Source organism: Cupressus sempervirens, chromosome 7 (genome assembly GCF_028749045.1).
Source record: "Cupressus sempervirens isolate cs-2001-9-10 chromosome 7, ASM2874904v1, whole genome shotgun sequence".
Lineage (NCBI taxonomy): Eukaryota > Viridiplantae > Streptophyta > Pinopsida > Cupressales > Cupressaceae > Cupressus > Cupressus sempervirens.
This window is the reverse complement of record NC_143124.1, coordinates 144578031-144598478: the sequence shown is the minus strand read 5'-3', so window position 1 is coordinate 144598478 and position 20448 is coordinate 144578031. Positions and strand designations below refer to the sequence as shown.

Here is a 20448-nt window from a genome sequence, read left to right as displayed (position 1 = left end):
GACTTCAGTTCTAAGAAAAAATAATATACTACACATTGATTGTTCTAAGAGAAGGATACACATTTCAAATGGAAGAAAATGGCAATTTTTTATGAGATCAATGAGTGCTCATATGATTGAAAGATAAAAAAAATAGTATTCATTTGGAATACAACAAATATGACATAAATTGAATTGATTGAATTATGATGACAACAATGAGATGTTAACAAAATTGTGTGGCAATACATTGTTTGTTCCAGCACTAAAACTTACAGTAAATTCAGGCTTGGATAGTTCTATAATGCTATGAATCATAAAATGTCCTTATGACACAAACAACATGTTTGAAGCATTAGGCACAAACTACAACATGCAATTTGTGCCATATGGAGAAACAACAGAGTGGAAAATGCCATTAGAAATTGCATAACAAAACCTCCAAAAACCATTACAAGTTTATCCCATGTTTATTCCATTGCATCCTTGGCCATGTGAGATATAATTGGAGCTATAGCCCACAAAATGCAAAGTAGATGAGCTACAAAAATAGTTTGACAACCCTCCTTGTTTGGCTGTTTCTACCACCAACATAAAGTTGATCTTTGGCAACATCAAAGTAAACATTTGATAAGTCTACACTTGCAAAACATTGAATAGTTTGGGAAATCTTATAGAACTAATAGCTCCCATAGCTCTATTTGATGTTGTCAATAACATTGACTAGTTGATATAGTGCATACTTATCAATCATTTGAAGATCCTTGTAAACAATAGAATTTTCTAACTTCCAGTCATTAAGATTTGAAAGAAGATATCTGAATGTTCCACACAATTTTCTATATATATCAGACATTTACTTGATGATTTGTGGACCAATCATTACATCACTAGAATAATCCACACTTGAAACCCAAAGTCTTAGGACATTAGCTCCATACCTGGGAGCCTCCTTTGTCTTCTTGCCACCTTCAATTACAACTTGCAGATCTATCACTTTTCCTAGTGATTTACTCATTTTTAGACCCCTCTCATCCAATACAAACCCACAAGTTAGAAAGCTCTTGTATGGTGTCTATCCTCTAGTGGCTATGCTATTTAACAAGGAACTTTAAAACCACCCTCTGTGTATGGTGCCTATCCTAAATTATTTCCTCTGAGTATCAACAATTTTCTTAGCAAATTGACCAACTTTCTTTCTTAGTTTCAATGGTGTGAGTGTTGAAGTTTAGCATCTGTCAAAGTAATTATTAGATTATATGTACCTATGCATATATATACATATGCATACATATAAATATGCACACACACACATATATATATATGTGTGTGTGTGTGTGTGTGTGTGTGTGTGTGTGTGTGTGTGTAAGTATCTAAGTTTTTATGTTTGCCTCTAATTCATATTAGGTTGGCTAAATAACACTTGCTGCTATATTAATCAAGGATTGCATTCTTAATCACTAATCTTGCTATGTCTTATTATGCAAGCATCTGATATTGAATCGAGCTATATATTATCTCAAAAAAAGTTTGATGATGATCACTATGCATTTTGAATGGTTATACAATGTTTTGTATTACTCTTGATAAGTATTGGGCTTATTTCTTTGTCTAAACACTTGATATATATTGGCATTGTTATCTATTAACTAAACAAAGCTTGTGATATGATCATGACCCCATAGGGTTATCTAAACAAAGCTTGCGATATGATCATGACCCCATAGGGTCATGACCCTACGTGTCCTGTGGCCATGTAGAGTCATTCCCCTATGGGGGGACATGACTCTTCCATGTATTATATATGCTCACCAAACTTGGAGACAATGAAACATATCAAGTACAAACATATATTGTAGTCCCAAGATCGATTTAACCTACAGGTTTAGAATACACATTATTAGCAATTGCCATTGAAGAATAAATCTGAAGATCCATACATCAACAACAAGAAAGGTAAGATTGTAATTATCTTTATTAGTATTTCTATCAGAGATTCTATATGCAATAGTAGTGAGCTCTTTCCTTGCCTCTTGGTCTATGGACTATAGAACTTTGAGCTCAATGGGCAGCCCATGGAAATAACAACTAGGCACATAGTGCACCTTATACCCTTCAAGCAACTTATATCTATCAAAAAAATCTTTCAGTATCTTGTTCAAGGCATGCCCAATATGCAAATCTCCAATGGCATAATGGGGACCATTAGGAAGAGTAAAAATATCCCTTGTGTTCTTGTTTCCAACCCTATTTAATATCTATTTCTCATCCCACAACTTCTATATTTCTAGTTCACATGCTATTGAATTGGCTTTGAGGGTGATGCTTGTCTGAGCTAAGTCTACTAAATGCTTGTACTCTTTTTCATCTTCAGTTTTACCTTGAGATGTTTTATGTGTTTCTGCCATGATGGAAACCTTCTCTCCAAATGAAAGAGTTGAGCAAGACCTATCAGAAACTAAAACAAGAAATGGGTATTGTTTTTTCAGCAAATAGATGCATTGCCAAATCACTTGAAACTAGGGATGGATGTAGAGATGTGTTTAAGAAAAACCCACAAAGAAGAAAGTGCAAGGCTAGAAGAAGCAACCTTAAATCAACAATGTTGACCAAGTCAAGATTAGAAACCCACTTAGTTATATATATATATATATATATATATATATATATATATATAGATAGATAGATAGATAGATAGATAGATAGATAGATAGAGATTTATATATGTATAAATGTATATTTATATATATACATATACACATATATAAATTTCTATACATACATACATACATACATACATATATATATAAACTATCTCTCATAAGTATATATACCTATATATGTATACATATGTAGATCGGTAGTATAGCAAGTGTCTTTAACAAGCCTATTATAATCAGAGCTATCAAATATACTCAAGTGATATGTATACATATATATACATAGATATGTATATGTGAGTCAGATAATTACTTTGATAGATGCTAAAATTCAACAACAACAAAATCACATGCTCTAGCTCTTTTGTGTGCTCCGTGAAAACCAAACAATGAAATAGAAAACCTTTTTTCATTTTACCTAGACCATTGCATAAAGAAGTTGACCATTGACTACAACAACAATGTTTCTAGGAATTTTCCATGGGGTTGTTAATTTTTCATGCATTTCTACTAGGAAAATCACAACTTAAACATATATATAATCTCATCAAATCTATTTTGATGCATTTCTAGAAATCATGGCATGCCATGACTACACTTTGTTCATGAATTCTATCAAAAAATTCACATGCCTTGTCTATGCTTCTATTTTTCAAACATGTGGGACTGGGAACCACTGATTAATGGGAATTTAAAGGGGTTTTTGTCAGATCACTGAACTGTGTAGGGTAGGAATGATATCTTTGTATCTCTCTTACATTAATCTTATTGACTATAGATTTTTGAGGATACATAGGACTAAGGAGTAAGTTGAACTTTTTATTTCTTTTATTAATACCTATAATCATATTGGATTTAATTTGTGGCATTAAATTAATATGATATATCTGTTTATATAGTTATCATGTTGTGAAAGTCCCAATATGCTTCTGTGCAAATTAAAAATTCTTTGTATTTCAAGGTTATGATAGCCTATAAATAGCTTTAGAGATGAATTTCATAAGTGTACTAGAATGTGACATTAGAAAAAAATCAATACCAATGATTGATAGAAGTGAGGAGGTCATAGAGGCTTGATGTTAAATGTTTACTTGAAAAACATCAACTTGAATTTTGGATTATGATTTGAACATTAGAGAAATAATTTTGTTTCATTTATGATTGATTTGAAATTATCAATCATTGATGTCAAGTAATTAAGATAAAGTTTGTTGAGTCTTGATAGAATTTTTTTACACTGATCAAATTTGATAACAAGGTGATAACATTAGGCAATTAAACTATTTTATTGTGTCCTCCAAGGCACCATCCTTGGCTCACCCAATATGTTTTATGGTTTCCAGGGCTTAATCTCTACCATTCTTATATATGTACTATCCGTTTTAAGCACCCCAAAATAAACTAAGAATTGGGTAAAGAAGTTCAACAACACATAAAAAGCTAGCAATGTTATACCATGACCACACTTTGTTCATGAATTCTATCAAAAAATTCACATGCCTTGTCTATGCTTCTACTTTTCAAATATGTCTACCATGGAAATTGTGACAACAACATCTAACAAAAATTCTTTATACTTTAATGGATGTCCATAGCTTATTCCAAAGCTCTTGTTTTGGCACAGGCATCAATAATGTTGGCAAAGGTTGTGTGATTTAGCTTTATACCCACTAATTGCATTTGCTTGAATATAAATACACATGTTATATATGCCTTTAAACATATATAAACACACAGTTTTCTTGGAAAATTGAGTAGCTTTCTTTCTTTTTTTTCAATGGTGTGAGCTCTTTCTTTGCCTCTTGGTCTATGGACTACAAAACTTTGAGCTCAATGGGCAGCCCATGACAATCCCAACCAGGCACATAGTGCACCTTATACCCTTCAAGCAACATATATCCGTTGATAAAATCTTTCAGTATCTTTTTCAAGGCATGCCCAATATGCAAATCTCCATTGGCATAAGTGGGACCATCATTAAGAGTAAAAATATCCCCTGTGTTCTTGTTTGCAACCCTATTTAATATATGTTTCTCATCCCATAGCTTTTATATTTCTAGTTCATGTGTTGTTGAATTGGCTCTAAGGGTGAAGCTTTTACGAGGTAAGTCAACTGAATGTTTGTTCCTTCATACTTTCATATAGCTTCTATGTTGATTTATGTTGACTGGAAATGACTCAGCATATGACCATCCATTAATTTGATAACACTTGATATTGAACTCAATGTTTTACATCTCTGTAATGCTAAGGAGAATAATAAATTATTGTTCCTTCTTATTTTCTGCCTACCGCTATTAATCACTGGTGCAAGTTAATCTCATATATATGTATGTATGTATGTATGTATGTATGTATACAAACTATCTCCCACAAGTATATATACCTATATATGTATACATATGTAGTTCTAAATCATTCATACGCTCTCCTCTATATATGTATATTTCTATTTGTGACCAAAGCTAGAAGTGTAAGGTGCTAAATAGTTTTACAGATTCCTATTTTGAGTACAGGTGACTTGTTAGATATTTGTTTTAGGGGGATAAGACCTATTAACCCCTTACCCCCCTTCTTTTCATTGCCATGGAATATTGTTTTTTTATTGCAAGTTATTCAAGGATTTCAACATTTACCTCTAGTGTCCACCATTTCTTTAACCAAACCAGAGATCTCAAAATTTTTTCATTCCAATTCCTTCAACATTAATATTTGTAACCCTCTTAGCCACTATTATTAGTAATTCCCAATATGTTGGGAAGGGAATCTAGCTGAGACAAATTTTGATCCAACCTTGTATTTTTTTTTGGAGGTTCTTCAATCAAAAATCCTCCTCTTCTATAAAAGAAGGTATGCTTTCTTAAAGACCCTTACAAAGGACATCTATAATGTATATAGGACTCCAGTCCTGGGCTATACTGGGGGTTTTCTTTTCCCTATTCTTTTTCCCCCAGTGCCTGTAGTTGAACAGGGTAAAACTTTTGTAAAATCTTCTAATAATATAATATAAAGTCTGGATTACTATTGCGTATTAATGAAGTTTATATCATATTAATGAATGTTATGTGATTGTATTAATTGAATGTTATAGTTCATAAATGGATGAATGAAATGAATGAATTATGTAATTAGATGTTAATAGGGAATATAGATTGATTTTAGGGGGAGGAGGGTGAGACTAGATGAGTTTCCACCTTCACATGGTTGGCCTTGTTAAGTAGATAATATTATAGTATTCTTGAAACCAAGTGAAGCTACAATTGTGCCTTTTTTTAGTGGATAGGTGGTTATTTGATATATGGTATTTTGATTGAAGCTATCCTTCCATTCAATGCTCTCCATATATTAACTGATGTATGTGTTGCATTTCTCTAGCTCAACAACCTTGAGCTTGCTATGAATCTTCCTAAAAGAGGAAACCTTCCAAAGGCTGAAAATCTGGTAAGTGTCGACAACAATGATGTTTCATATTTCAATTTCTTCAATTCAGCTATTTCTAAATTTTAGAGAGATAGATTATGCTCAGTTTATGTTTCAATTTTTTAAATTCTACCATTTTTTAATGTTTAGAGACACTTTGGAGTTGATGAAATGATATTATATATCATGCATCAATTCTTAGATTAACTAATTGGGTGTTTATTCTATAATAGATTTGTGATATTGAGCTATTTTTTGGGGTTTTTATAGCTTTGGACAAAAATGTGGAAGTGGTAGAACAATGGGAAGTGCAAAAATGAAGAAATGCCTTTATAAAAAGTTGATCATCAACAAAAAGATGTAAGAGAAGGGCTTATGATCTAAGCTTGAAAATGATGAGGAGAGTATCTATTGATAGTAATTCATTCCTACCTTTTTCATTTTGTGTGATCTTTTTTTGGGTTTGTTGATAGTATGTTGTATGGGCTTAATAAATAAGTCCAATCTTATTGCATGGGTGGCCTAGGTAGAAGAATCATGTAGAGGACCTAGCCAAGCCTTAGGGAAATTTACATCATGTACTTCTTGATAGCATAATACCAATCCATTCCACAATACATCTTTAAAGACCATAGGTGGTTTTCTAGCAACTCATCCTTCAGGAGATGACTTTAGCAGGTAAAGCTTGGAAGATTATTGGTGTCTTACTTGAAATCAATGTGTTTCACAAAAAGGTGTAGCCTTTTGATAAGAGTATGATGGCTTGTAGCACACAGTAAATGTAGATTTGTACATGTGATTATTTGGCCTTTATTTTTATGGGATACTAACAAAATTTTCCCATTCATTTAGACCATTTTTTGGTCAACTGTTGGAGACTACTGGAAAACTCTGGTTGGTGGAATTCTTATGAAGAGGGGTGAAAAATCTATAGGTTTGTGGTATTCAAAAAGGTCTATTTTATTGTACTTGTAATTTTGGATTGTGACTTAGGCATATATCATTGGTAAGTTTCTCTTGTAACATCTATGATGTTTGTAATTGAAAAATAATTGGAACTTCTCAAAGAATGGTTGGAAATCTATAACATGCCTCCACTTTCCTATAACGTGTTGACATCCCAACATTGACAATTGCATGTGCTCACTATAGCATGACTTGCAAGGCATAGAGAACTAAACTAAGATACAAATTTTATTAGATTGCAAGGAGGAATGTCACACCAAATGGCAGGCAATGTCACTCCTTGCTTTATTACAAGCTTGATAATATATAACTTTAATATTTACAAGATGATGATGTTTTGCTAACTAGTACCCCAATCAAGGAATTGTCATTTTCCAATATCAAGAATGAGAAAGAGGCTACTGCTATTATCTAGATTATAAACTCCTTAATGTACTTGCAACAATAAAAATGGTTTAGTGATGCAGGCTAGGGGGAGGAATAACTAGGGCCAAAGGCTCACCCAGCTATCCAAACCACCCTACAAGAGTTAACACAATAGAAGAAAATACAAAGAATAGAAACCAAAGGAGGAAGAAGAGAGAAATGCTTTTATTGATTCATCAAAGCATATTCATACATGCCCAACTGTAAGGCCTTCTAGGTTATGGCCAATAAAAAATACATTCAAATTCAAAGATCCAACTACAAATTCAAACTTTTAGTTATGCTCCGTCGTCTGCTCCAAAAAACTTGCCTAACTCTAAGCCTAAACACTCTATATATACTTGCCAAAATGGCTTATAGATTATTCTATAACATTACATAATAGCAAGATCGACTCAATAATGGTCTAGACAAATCCCAAGAAAAGATCTTAACATAAATGTCATGATCAAAATAAATCCCGCAAGTTAGCTTGTAGAAATCACATCCAAATACTGACACTCTGCATAAATAGGAAAACTCAGCACATGAAGGGTCACTCAGTATACACTAGGTAACTTGGCACATGAAGAGTCACTTGACATACATTGGGTAACTCAACATCCACTAAGTGTTATAGTAACTTGGCTCCAACTAAGAGCTATAGTAACTTGGCTCCCACTAAGTGCTACAGTAACTTAGCTCCTACTAAGTACTATAGTAACTTGGCTCCAACTGAGTGCTATAGTAAATCAGCTCCCACTAAGTGCTACAGTAACTCGACTCTCATTGAGTACTATAGTAACTCAGCTCCAACTGAGTGCTATAGTAACTCGGCTCCAATTGAGTGTTATAGTAACTTGACTCCAACTGACTACTATAGTAACTCGGCTCCAACTAAGTGCTATAGTAACTTGGCTCCCACTGAGTGCTACAATAACTTAGCTCCAACTGAGTGCTATAGTAACTCAACTCCAACCTCAGTGCTATAGTAACTCGACTCCAACTGAGTGCTATAGTAACTTGGCTCCAACTAAGTGCTATAGTAACTCAACTCCAACTAAGTGCTATAGTAACTTGGCTCCCACTAAGTGCTATAGTAACGTAGCTCCAACTAAGTGCTATAGTAACTAGGCACATGAAGGATTTGCTAGACACCAACTTGCATAATGAACAAAAATTAGTAGGATAAAAAGGCAACCCAAGATGCTCCTACATTAGACAATAAGGGTTGAAAGAAATGATTCTACAAAAATCTTTAAGATGTCACAACTTGAGTTGAATCCAACTCAAATTGAGAAATCCATGAAGCATCTTCTTTAGGTCTATTCTTCCACTTGACCAAATATTCATAGTAATCTTTTCATCTTGTGCTCTTGCCAACTCTCTGATCCACTATCTATTCAACTTCTTTAATCTACTTCTTAGGATAATCTTCTAATACAATAACTTCATCCTCTGACTCATGATACTTATATAAATTAGCAATATTGAATATAGGAGATATATCCATGTCATTAGGTAACTCAACTTCATAAGCATTACCATTGTCAAACTTCTTCAAAATCTTGCAAGGTCCAAATTTATTCATCTTCAGCTTACTATATGTTCCAACTGGGAATCTTCCTTTCTGTAGATGAACCATCACCTCATCACCAACTTGAAAATCATGGTGTCTTCTAGACTTATTAGCATTCTCCTTATACTTTTGATTACTTTTTTCCACCCTCAACTTCACTTCCTTATGAAAAGACTCCATAAAATCAGCAAATTCTTCTCCTACAATGCTTCTCTTTTCTTCACTAGCAACATCTCTCAAATCTAATATACCTCTAGGATGCATTTCAATAACAATCTCAAAAGGTGTCTTCCCTATACTCCTATTCACAAAATTATTATATGAAAATTCAGCTTGTACCAATACCATCTCCTAATTACTTGGCTTATTCCCAACTAAACATCTTAGAAAACTACTCAAGCTTCTATTCACAACCTCTATCTATCCATCTATCTATGGATGGAATGTAGAACTAAACTTCAATTCAGTACCCATCTTCTTCCACAAAGTCTTCCAAAAATAACCAACAAACTTACTATCTCTATCAGAAATAATGCTTCTTGGTAATTCATGCAATCTCAAAATCTCTTTAAATAAAAGTTTAGCAACATGCTCAGCATTTGATGTCTTCTTACATGGTATGAAATGAGCCATTTTTGAAAATCTATCCACTACAACAAATATAGAATCATACCCCTTCACCCTTTTGCAACTTGAAAAACTCCACAACTCTTTACAAATTTTTGAACATCCTTATACATTTGTGGCCAATAATACTTCTCTTTTAGCAAACTCAACATCTTATCAATTCCAAAATGTCCAACTATTCCACTACTATTCTTTTCCTTAATCAGATTCAACCTCATAGAACTTCTAGGAATACACAACTAAATATATTTGAAAAACATACCTTCTTGAATGAAATATTCATCATACTTACTTATGTGATCTATCAAATTTTGTGCTCTGCACTCTCTCCACGCCTCTGAAAAATCAGGATCAACATCACACAACTCTTTCATTTCATCAAAACTAAGAACTTCAACCTTCATTTTAGTCAACAAAGAACATATTCTACTCAATGCATTAGCAACTCTATTAGTGACTCCACTCTTATGCTTAATAACAAATGTGAAACTCTGCAAGTACTCAACCCACTTCATATGTCTCTAATTCAATTTATGTTGACTTCCCAAGTATTGTAAAGCTTTATGATCAGTATACAACACAAACTCCTTAAGAATCAAATAATCTCATCACTTCTTCAAAGCTTGAACAATGACATAAAATTCTTGGTCATACATAGAATACTTCCTTTTAGCATCATTCAACTTTTCACTAAAGAAAGCAACAGGTTTACCCTCTTGATTAATATTGCTCCTATTGCATTACCACTTGTATCATATTCAACTTGAAATACATTGTTGAAATTAGTCAAAGCCAATACAAGTAATTCAACAAGCTTTTGTTTCAAAGTCTCAAAACTCTTATTAGCTCCATGTGTCCACTTGAATTCCTTTTTATCTCCCCTCATTGTTTCAGTCATAGCATTACAAACATAACTGAAATTCTTTATAAACTTTCTATAGAAACTATCCAAACCATGAAATGATCTTACCTCACCCACATCCTTAGGTGTAGGCCAATCCAAAATTGCTTTAACCTTCTCAAGATCCATCTTTAATCCATCAGCTGAAATCACAAATCCCAAATACACAATCTCCTCTTGCATAAAAGAACACTTTTTCAGATTAATTAGTAACTTTTCCTCTTTCAACTTCTATAATACTTGTCTAATATGCTCGAGATTTTCTTCCTTAGTCTTGTTGAATATCAAAATATCATCCAAATAAACAATTACAAACTTACCCAAGAATATTTTTAGAACTTCATTCATTAACCTTGTGAAAGTACTAGGTGCATTAGTCAAACCAAAAGGCATAACCAAGCATTCATACAAACCATCTTTTGTCTTGAAATTAGTCTTCCATTCATCACCTTCTCTAATTCTAATCTGATGATAGCAACTCTTCAAATCAATATTGGTAAAATACTTTACTCCACTCAAACAATCCATTATGTCATCCATCCTCAGCATAGGAAACATATATTTCACTATGATCTTATTAATAGCTCTAGAATCAGTACACATTCTCCATTCTCCATTCTTTTTAGGTGCTAATATGGTAGGTATAACACATGGACTCAAGCTTTCCCTGATCAAACCTTTTTGCAACAACTCATGCACTTGTCTATTAAGTTCTTCATTCTCTGTAGGTGTCAATCTATATTGTGCTTTGTTTGGAAAACTAGTTCTAGGAATCAGATCCATACAATGACTTATACTTCTTACTGGAGGTAAACCATCAGGAATATCATCAGCAATAATGTCTTTATACTCATTCAAAAATTCTATAATTTCTACTAGTACTCTGCTATCACTATCTATTATCACTCGGTCATTACTGCCAACACTCGGTCCTCTAGGAACTATGGCAAAACAAACTTGATTCTTCTTTACTTCCTTTTCAAATTGTTTCCCATTAACCATACAAACTTTTAATATAGTGCAACTAACCTCATTTGGACCTTCAATGAAAGGCAACAATATTTTCTTCTTCCCATTCACCCAAAGAGTATATTGATTCAATCTTCCATCATGTACAACATATCTATCATATTGCCAAGGTCTCCAAAAGAAAATATGACAACAATCCATGGGTATAATATCACACAAAACTTCATCAAAGTAGTGTCCAATTTTAAACTTCACAAGGCATTTCTCACTTACCAATATCTTATGCTTATCTTTGATCCATGAAACATGATAAGGTTTGGGATGTTTCAGTCTCTACAACTACAACTTGGTAACTAGCTCTTTTGATGCCAGATTTGTAGAAATTCCACTATCAATGATCATGTTGCAACATTTTCCAGCCATCTTACATCTTGTCTTGAAAAGACTTCTCCTTAAAATAGGTTCCTCATCACTTCCTTCATTACATAAGGTTCTTCTCACCATTAGATTTTCTCCAGCCTTAGGTCCACTTGGTGAACCCTCATCATCTCCTTGAATCACAACATTTTTGTTACCTTGCCCACTTTTAGAGGATCTACGTTCAAAAGATACATGTCCCTCTTTACCACATCTGAAACAATTACCATGAAATCCACCTCTAGAATAAGAATTACCTCTTCCTCAGTAAGAATTAGTGCCTCCTTAGTAAGAATTACCATTTTTCCATTTGGTCTTGCCTTTTTCATCATTCTTCCATTTAGAATTTCCTTTATCCTACACAAAATTGTCAGATCTATCACCTTGACCATAAGATCTACCTTTGCCTCTCTAGAATCTACCACCTCTACCTCTTTGTCTTTATTCATGCTTTTTTGTCAAGATCTCCTCATCTTTAAAGGCATATTGATATGCTTCTTCTACACTTTCCAACTTCACAAAACTTATCTCATCTTGTATTCTAGATGTCAATACATTTATGTACCTTGCAATATTCTCAACATCATCATCCACATGTCTAGATATGATGTCCAATCTATAAAATTCTTCAGTATATTCTTTCACAATCATGTCTTTTTGTTTCAAATTTTGCATCATTCTCAACAAGATAACTTGGTAATCAGTAGGAAGGAATTTTTTCTTTACCTAGTTCACCATCTTTAGCCAAGTTCTGATCTTCTCCTTTCCTCTCCTTTGTCTATCAGTTTCCAAGTGCTCCCACCATAATGATGCATGACCTTTCAACCTAGTGACTGAAATCTTCACCTTTCTATTATCAGGAGTGTTTTCATACTCAAAGAACTTCTCCATATCAGAGATCAAATCCAACATAACATTGGTATCAAATTTTCCATCATAAGGAATAACTTCTACAATAGGCTTTGAATTTTCCCTAGACAACACTCGCAACAATCTTTCCCCATCTTGATCTTCTTCAGGTTCTAGATTATGGTTTGTTGCTACTACTTCATCATCACTTACATCATTAAGATGTGCTCCTCTCCTCTAGGCCATCTCCACAACATCTAATGTGGCTGCAATTTGTCTCAACTGATCCAATATAGCATCATCGACATTTCTTCTACCACGAACCATCTTTACAAATTAGGTTCCTGCAAGATCGTAACCCTCTACAAGTTATAGATCAAATCTATAGATCTACCACCCTACAACCAAATCCAAATTAGGGTTTGACATGATCCAATCTCCATAAGGATGAACCTCATGCTCTAATACCACTTGATGCAGGCAAGGGGGAGGAATAACTAGGGCCAAAGGCTCACCCAGCTATCTAACCCACCCTGTAAGATTAACAAAATGAGGAAGAAGAGAGAAATAATTTTATTGATTCATCAAAACATCTTCATACATGCCCATCTATAAGGCCTTCTAGGTTACGGTCAATTAAAAATACATTCACATTCAAAGATCCAACTGCAAATTCACACTTTCAGTTCCACTCTGTCATCTGCTCCCAAAAACTTGCCTAACTCTAAGCCTAAACATTCTATATATACTTGCCAAAATGGGTTATTGATCATTCTAGAACATTACATAATAGCAAGGCTGACTTAATAATAGTTTAGACAAATCCCAAGAAAATATCTTAACATAAATTTCGGGATCAAAAGAAATCCTACAAGTTCGCTCGTAGAAATCATGTCCAAATACTAACACTTGGCATAAACAGGAAACTCAACACATGAAGGGTCACTCGGCATACATTGGGTAACTCAACACATGAAGAGTCACTTGTCATACAGTAGGTAACTTGACATCCACTAAATGCTACAGTAACTTGGCTCCCACTAAGTGCTATAGTAACTTGGCTCCCACTAAGTGCTACAGTAACTAGGTTCCCACTGAGTGCTATAGTAACTAGGCTCCCACTGAGTGCTATAGTAACTTGGCTTCCATTGAGTGCTACATTGACTTGGCTCCAACTAAGTGCTATAGTACCTTGGCTCCAACTGAGTGCTATAGTAACTTAGCTCCAACTAAGTGCTACAATAACTCGGCTCGAACTAAGTGCTATAGTAACTCGGCTCCCACTGTGTGTTATAGTAACTTGGCTAGTAACTTGACTCCAACTGAGTGCTACACTAACTGAGCTCCAACTAAGTGGTACAGTAACTCATCTCCCACTAAGTGCTACAATAACTCAACTCCAATTGAGTGTTATAGTAACTAGGAACATGAAAGATTGCTAGGCATGTGAAGGAATTTTCTTGGCACATGAAGGATTTACTAGACACCAACTTGCAGAATGAACAAAAATGAGCAAGATAACAAGGCAACCCAAGATGCTCCTGCATCATTTAGCTTCTTCATAGGTAGTTTTCTATTAGATAAATACCATTCTCCAATGATTTTAGTATTTGAATGTTTGATATACCATTCTAACTGTCTGCTACTGAAAAAAACACATAGCTTGAGAAAATGCAATGGAGTGTTTCATTCAATGTTAGCCTTGAACGGTGTTAGCTGGGGTGATAGTATCTTACAAGATAGATAAAAAATGTTTAAAAGGTTTGGTAGACTATGGAGACCATAAGGAAACTTCTTTGTAACTGACTATACTTTTGTTTCATATGTAGCGTAATATGATCTGTGAAGCAACATCATTTTTCTTGGACGCTTTGAAGCTTAATTTGCTAGAATATGTGTATCTTCAAACTAAGGAAAGTTTTTAATATGATCGTGAATCAACTAACTTTTAAACCTAGTTTAAAAGTACACTAATGTGCAAAGTCTGGAAAGAGTGAAAATGTAACTATTTATACATTATTGATTGTAGAAATTACAGTGGTTTTGTCTTTTCTAATTTTATTTTCTTTGCGGGTTCTTGAGATTAATTTGGTCACTATCCCTAATGTTGCTGATGCTATCTTGGAAAATGAAATTTTTAGTCACTATGACCATCCTTGTATAGCATAGTTATGTGAGAAAGTTGGTTTATATATGCACACACTTCAGGTAGGTGATTCATTGGGAGTACACTTGAGCTTTCATATAGATTAAATATTTTTTATGAAATATTGTCTAAATGAATTTTTATGGAAATCTTTTTTAGGTTTACTCCATTTTTCCTTATGTCAAATGGTTTCTTAGGAAATATTTATGCATCACTAATATTATAAGTTTGGTTATAGCACTATGTAGAGTTTCCTGATATCAAACATGTCATTGTCAACACCCATGCTATTGAGCCATAGGTCTATGAAACATCCTATTCTCTTGAAATTGAATAGAAACTATCAATTCCCTTATCGATTCCAAAAAATTTTAGGCCCTTGCCAAGTTCTTTGGGACCCTTTCTAAAGAGTGGGCATTGGAGTGCATGAAAGATCTCCTCCTTGGTAAAGTGGTGAATAGTGGCCCCAATGACCACATTTTCATCTATTATTTTGACCATGGAGGACTTGGAGTACTTGGTGAGTAACTATATTTGTTTAAAATTCTAATTACTATCTTTAATTGTCTCTAGTGGAATTTTCAAATTGCCAATGAACACTCAAATTGAAGAGAAATTAAAAGCTAAACATTTTTGCATTATTTTTTAGAATGGATTTCCTAACTGCTCTAGGTTGTATAACCCTCCATATACTAAATTGGATTGTTATTTAAAGAAGTTTTGATTGAAATTGTCCCATTTATGATAGAGACATATCCCATTGTTTCTAAAATTGTCACAGTAGTGAATTTTAACCTCACCTTTTACAAATTCTCTACTAGACTGATTAGATTTATTGGGCTTGTTTCTAGAAAAATAGTATTTCTACCCTAAAATAATCTATGCATATTCTTGAAAATACTCTAATATGGTCCTCCATATGCTTTTGCAGTCATTTGGAATAGCTTAAAACTCATGCAAGAATGGAATTAGGCTTAATTCATTCCATGCCACTTGTTTAGTAGGCTTAATATGGTCAATCACTCATTTATTGTCTTTTGTAGAACAAGATGCATTTTCAATCATCTTGGATAGGGAAAACTATGCATATTCCTCCAAATGCCCTAATGTGTTCTCCCATATGCATTTTAAGATATTTGCAACATGTTAGTCATAAAAGAATGGAATTGGTCTTAAGCCATTCCATGTCACATCCTTTGTCAACTTAATATGTGTAATCATTTAGGGTTTGATCTATGGTCCATTAGATTGATTAGTCTCATGGATGTCATTAAAAATGTTCATTCATTCATTCATTTATCATTTTTTATCTACAACTATAGCTTTTTACTAGAAATCTCTAACATTTTCCACTTGAAGTCTCCATCATTTGTGGAAAATATAGTTCTAGTGTTTTTCTGATTATGTGTTAGAAGAAATTAGTATGACCCATGCAACTATGATACACAGAGGTGATGATGATGTTGGTTGTGATTGAAGGCATGCCCACCCATCCTTATGTTTTTGAAAATGACTTCGTTGAAGTCCTAAAGAAAAAACATGCTTCTGGCACATTTAAAGAAATGGTGAGGAAATACAACCACTTAAGAAATGCAGGACTATTCTTTTTTCCTCATTTTTGAAGAATTAGCAATGCACTTTAAGTCCATGTTTAGTTTTCTTTCTTTATTGACTCATTGATTTAACTTTTTGCATCATTAGCTCATTTATATCAAGGCATGTGAAAGCGGAAGCATTTTTGAAGGTCTTATACCAAAAGGTCTAAATATCTACTCTACAAAAGTTGCCAGTGTAGAAGAAAATAGTTGGGGAACTTACCATCCCAAAATGTCCCTCTCACCCCCTCAAGAGTATTTCACATGCCTTGGAGATTTGTACAGTGTTGCATGGATGGAAGATAGGTTAATATTTTCTCTTTCAAATAGAAACAATTAGTCAAATAAAATTCATTTTATGGGTAGTCTTGAGCACACAACTCTTTACTAATTTAATGTGAATGGTAGTGAGATGCACAATTTGGAGATAGAAACAATAAAGTAGTAGTACCAAATGGTAAGCAACTTCAAAAAGATAGGAAGGTGTCCTTGAGCTGGATAATCTATGTATATAATATAAGTGATAACATTTCATGGCGCTAATTTATGTTAAATGCTATAGAAATCTATTTATCAAGTCTTAGTTAGGGGACTGACTCAATGAAACTACTTGGGACATTTAATTTGGAGTTTGAACAAGCAAAACACCAATTAGATTTCACTTTCTATCTAGCTTTAAGACATGTCATACTTACTTAATGGGGTTTAATATTTATGTTTTCTTTTTCTATTTATCACATTAATGCATAAGTGATAATTTTCATTTTCCAGATTTTGTAATGGGTTATGGTACTAGTACTACCATTAATAGTTCAAGTTTTTATTGAAATTAGTAAATATATTAGAAAACAAACTTCATTTGATCCTATTTATGATAAAGTGGAACTAGAAGGTGCTTGCTATTTTTGAAGTGCATATATTGATACAAAAAATCATTAATAAGTTAAAATGAGGACATCAGATCATAACACATATAGGATTGGAACCCACGTAATGCAGTATGGTGACATCCCTATCAGTAGAGAGCATTTGTTTCTATACATGAGAGGTGACCCTGAAAATGCTAATGCTACTTTCACCTTTGACAATGGGATTGAAGAATTTTTTGATGAAAAGGAAGCAAGGGCTATAAACTAGCAGGATGCAAACCTTCTTTACCTATGGCAAAGGGTGGTAATCATGTCTCTGTTTATATGGAAAGTGATTTGATGGATTATCATTTTTATTTTTCACTTGATCTAAACTAATAAATATGTTTTTAGGCTTCAAACCTATGTCAGATAAGCTCCAACAATAATTTAACATAGATTCAGACTTGACTTCCTTGTATTTCCCATGAAACATATTACATGAATCATCTACTATAATCAATTTATGGCATTCTTTTAGATGAATGGATGCAAATTTTTGGCTTAAAGCTAATGAGGGAATGGCTTTCTTTGGTCGGTATAAAATATCTATGGATAATTCCATTGAGAAATTGTAAGTACAAAAGCATTTGATTGACATGATGACACATCACATGAATCTTGACAAGAGTGTGAGCTTATTGGAAAGCTTTTGTTTGGCTCTGAAATGGGTCCTTTGGTGTTGAATACTATGAGATTTCCTGGGCAGCCCTTAGTTGATGACTAAGCCTATCTCAAAATAATGGCAAGTCCTTAATCTCCACACCTACATTTCTCTTCATGGTTCCTAATAGTGAAAACAACTTAATTACAAGCACACAGGGTCCAGTTCACTCAATACAAGAACATAAGAGAACTCTTTGAGTCTGATGCTATTATTGCTTGTTGACATTTGTTGAGATTATGTATTAAGCTCAAGTAGACTTGAACTTAAGACCTCCCAAATGAGAAGCTCAAAATTTATTGTTTGGTAAATCCAAGATGCCCATGCAAAGGCAAGGGTTTTGTGGATGATATTGTTAGTGAAGTGTTCATCTAAGCTCTTGATAATTGCCACATTTCCATCACCCAAGACATCCAAACCAAAAAAATACTCAGTTTCTTTAGTAAACTTTCCATTATCATCTATAGGAGATAGTACTGAAAGCTTATATTTCATGCTAGTCAAAATCTTCTTGGCTATGGCCTAGAACACTATGAACCAGCCCTATTCCAGATTTTTTCATTATGTAATCTCCACCCACAACAACAAGGAATTCCCTATTTTATAAGGGATGGATATAATTGCAATTTTCAATATCTAAACTACAAAATGTTCCCAACACATCAAGCTGAACCCCCCACTTCAATTGTAGAGTACTGACTAAATCTACTGCAACAACAATATGTTGGCTACTTTCAAAATAAGGTTTTTAACACCTTTTGTAGTAGTATCTATAGATGATTTTGTTCTTACCTAGACCACTGCATAAAGAAGTTGGACATTGACTATAACAACAACATTTCTAGGAATTGTCCATGGGGTTGTAGTCTAGATAGCCAAACCCAAATTGGGTAGAAGTCTTTTGAGAAAATCAATAGCTATATCTACTAAATTAACCACCTTGAAAATAGCATAAACACTTCTTGATATGTTTCCCTTTGGATACTCCAACTCAACCTTAGCCAAAGTAATGCTAGATGAGGGACTCCAATGAATCAATTTCCAACCTCTATAAATGTGATTTTGAAAAAGAATTTTCCTATCTATGCAACTTCATACTCTAGAGAAAGTGTCAGATAGGGATTGTTCCACTCTCCCCATATTCGATATCTCCTAAATGATTTCCTTTTAGTATATAACTTGTTGTGCATAGTTGTCAATTTTTCTTATTGTAATAGGCATATTAATGAAGAAGCATATTAGTTATTGTCACTGTTTAAGATAGTTTGATTAGTTACTATCAATGTTTTTTAGGCATTCTATAAAATAGTTCACATGCCTTACATATGATTTGACATTTTGTATGCATCTTGCAATCTCTCATCTGGCTTATGATGGATTATAGAGAGTGATCTGAAATGGTGATGCTATAAATCACACACAATCAAATCCAAAATGAACTTGCATTACAAATGGATTGTGGAAATTTGATATTGTTAATTTTGCATGCATGATGTAAAATTTTTTGACCAATTAGTTGCTCCAAGTTTTGACCAACTTGGGTCAAAATTTTGACCAATAATGGTGGAAAAATGAGCCAAAATGTACTAGTCCATTAAGTGATTCTCCCTAGGATTAGCAAAGAATCTTGCAACTATCCCTACAAATAATGCAATATTAGGTCTTCTATGTACTACATATTGCAATTTTCCAATCATAGACTTGTATAATGTTTGATTCACCTTAGCAGAATCATCATTCTTTGACAACTTATGTCTTGTCACCATAGGTGTACTAACTGATTTGGAATCCTCTAATCCAAAAGTCATCAATATTTCTATGACATACTTTGATTGAGTGATATATATACCGTACTTCATCTAATAAACTTGTAGTCCCACAAAAAATTTGATTGCTCCAAACATAGACATTTCAAATTCTTTCTTCATCTGATTTGCAAAATTCTTACATAAAGCATCCTTTCCTCCAAATATGATATCATCAACAAATATTTCAGATATCAAGATACCTTTTCCTTTTTTAGTCTTTATGTATAGATTGCTATTATCATTAGTCCTTTCAAATCCAATCTTCACAAGATAAGTATGAAGTCTCTCTTACCATGCTCTTGGTGCTTGCTTCAATCCATATAGGGCTTTGTGCAATCTACATACCATGTTCTTATTGTTAACATCAACAAATCCTTCTGACTATTCTATGTAAACTTCCTCTTCTAGTATGCCATTCAAAAATGTAGATTTAACATCCATCTGGTAAACTTTGAAACCTTTGAATGCAGCATAAGCAAGTAGAGTTCTTACTCCTTCCATTCTTGCAATAGGAGCGAATGTCTCCCCATAGTCAATTCCTTCTTTTTGTGCATA

At 33.5% G+C, this 20448-nt stretch overlaps 3 pseudogenes; 1 reads left to right on the top strand and 2 right to left on the bottom strand.

Moving 5' to 3' along the window:
* Positions 1–449: 449 nt before the first annotated feature.
* LOC149545939 (isoleucine--tRNA ligase, chloroplastic/mitochondrial pseudogene) lies at positions 450–2387 on the bottom strand (annotated as a pseudogene).
* A 12957-nt stretch (positions 2388–15344) lies between these two features.
* LOC149545938 (vacuolar-processing enzyme gamma-isozyme-like) lies at positions 15345–17722 on the top strand (annotated as a pseudogene).
* Positions 17723–18322: 600 nt separating this feature from the next.
* LOC149545937 (isoleucine--tRNA ligase, chloroplastic/mitochondrial pseudogene) lies at positions 18323–19275 on the bottom strand (annotated as a pseudogene).
* Between the last annotated feature and the right edge of the window lie 1173 nt (positions 19276–20448).